The sequence below is a fragment of the Octodon degus genome, unplaced genomic scaffold, assembly GCF_000260255.1.
Source record: "Octodon degus isolate 3935 unplaced genomic scaffold, OctDeg1.0 scaffold00359, whole genome shotgun sequence".
NCBI classification, from domain to species: Eukaryota; Metazoa; Chordata; class Mammalia; order Rodentia; family Octodontidae; genus Octodon; species Octodon degus.
The window spans coordinates 798,283-800,943 of NW_004524935.1; positions in this window are offsets into that span (position 1 = coordinate 798,283).

The window sequence follows — 2,661 nt, forward strand, 5'->3', positions numbered from 1 at the left end:
TCTTGACAACCATAGACCTGAACAGTTGCATATATTATAGACTTTATCACTCAATAATCTACTTCACCTTCCTTTTTCCTGTGAAAATAATGTCACTGTTCATACAACTGATCAAACTGAAATGTTAACTATATATACCGTTTCCTCCTTTGCCATTGTATTTCAATAAAAATCCTCTAAACTTTTTTGATACAATAAATTTCACATATGTGTACTCGCCCTTGATCTCCTCTACACTTGTATCTCATCACAAATCATCATAATCCATGCTGTGGGGCTGGGGGATTGCTCAGTAGAATAAGCACTTGACTTGCAAGCTCAGGGCCTGAATTCAATTCCTGCTCCCTCAAAAGAAAAATCCATACTGTTTAATCTTATTTTCCTCACAGATCATTTTGCACTGTCTGTTATCATGGCATCGCATAGTCTCTACAGTGTCACTATAAGCATAAAACAGATCACATCATTTTTCTCCACAGGTTTCTTTTACACCTATTGTTCAGCCCACTTCTGACAATCTGCCTTCTTATCTCCACTGCAGTCACACTGTATTAGCTTTCTTGCTGCCTTTTATAGGATCCTACATGTTTTCAACTTTGTAATCATCTGTACCCAGAGCTTGTGATGGGCTTTTGTCAGATCTGCATGTCTTAACTATTCTCCTTATTTCATCTCCCCTTAAGTGTGAGCTTCTCCAAGAAATTACCATTGTAATCTGTGTGTACACAGTGAGAATACGGTGCCCTGTATCTTGCTTTATTTTCTTTATTGCACTTATAATCATATAAAACATTCCTATTGTTGCTTTATTTTACATCATTACTGTCTGACTCTACTCTCCAAAATGCACGCTTCTCATAAGTATAGAATTTGCTATGTGTGCGTGGTAACTACTCCACCATAAACTAATGATATCTGTGGTACAATTTCTATAAGAGTAATATGAAAGAAGAGGAAGTGTGAGTGTGCATGTTTGTATTCACTGAAGAACTAGAGGAAATTGACAGGGTCTTAATTTTAAAAAAATAACATTTTTTTAAAAACGATGCTTTTTCATATGCATTATCTATAAATTCAACCTAAAAGCCATGCATATTCACAATGCATTTTCAAAGAGTGGATTTTGATATACTAAAAAGTTGAAATATGAAAAATTCAAGAAATTTGAAATAAAAGTTGTAAATGAAGCCATAGTAATCAAACTGCAAAGAAAAAGGTGCAGTCATTGACAATTTTGCCAACATTCAGTTGAAATTTCATAAGTAGCATGGCAGAATTTCAAGTTAATGGGAAAGGAGGAAGTGACTAAGATATCAGAATGAATGGCAAAATACTTAGAAAAAACTATCAGTGTTTCACAAATATATATTCCTCTAGGGTAAATTCCAGCCAGGAAAGGTGTTGCATGCCTGTAATCCCCACATTAAGGATACAGGGGCAGGAGGATAGCTGTGAGCTTATTACCAGCCTGGGTTACAAAGTAAGTTCAAGACCAGTGAGTCCAAGGCAGTTAAAAAAATTCAGGTATTTTGTAGAGTAAATAATTGAAAATAGTGTTTGTGACAAGTTGTGTACCCGACATTCATGGATTTCTTGGTTCCCATCCTCAGTTTGCATTTATGAGGTCATATTAATTGAATTTCCCTGAATGGATGTGAACATTTTTTATTTATTCCCTATTTAAGCCAGGAAAAAAAAATCGCTACACAACCATTGTGACTCCATCTTATGGACATTAGCAAGCATGACACCCTTGAAAACTGCAAAGTGTACTGTATGTTCGAGTTTATCAACCTGTCATTCCATTCCTCATCTAGGGCTTATGTATGTGAAAAATATGTATTAACTTCTAAACTACTGAGATTAACGATGTGTTGATGTGAATTGTGATAGTGGAACTAAAGTAGGCCATTAAAGTTTGACACTGAGGCAAGATCCAACTTTCCTGCTTTTGCAAATAGGTTTTGTTAGAATCATTCATTTACATATTGTCTTTGACTGCTTTCTTGGCACCTGGCTATTAAATTTTGTGGCACAGATTCCTGGATATGTCAGACTGTATTTTCAGGTACCATCTGAATTTATTTGGCTAGCCTATGTGTACTGTCTAAACTTCAACTTTGTTGAAAGAAGGTTAACAGCAATGGCCTGGTGCTATGCGGCAGTGGTAATATAGAGCTCAGCAAAGCAGTCATTTGCTTTACTGACAAAGTTGGCCGTGTAATAGAGGAGCTAAATGTCAGTAAATAATTTTATATCACATATTAGTCATTATCACATTCACTAAAAAGAGTGATACTCTTTTTAATTGTATCAGGAATCACCAGGGATTTTTTTTTCACATTTGTATTGATACTCCTATGTCAGTCTCCTTTACTGCTGGGATTATAAGTATGAGACATCGTGCTAGGTCACTAGACCTGCACTGCATGCAGTTCCATAAATCAAAATCTGGACTTCAAGCTCAACCGCCCCTCTCATTCTGTATTGAGAAATAATATTACTTTAAACAAGCAATTTATGGACCAGAGAGACAACTCAGCAGTCCAAGCACCTGCTTTTTAAGCACAGAGAATGGGTTCTATCAATGGCAGCATGTGAAGCACCAACCCCACCATAGCATGAAGAGCCTGCCATGGAGACAGTTGTAATCCCAATAAT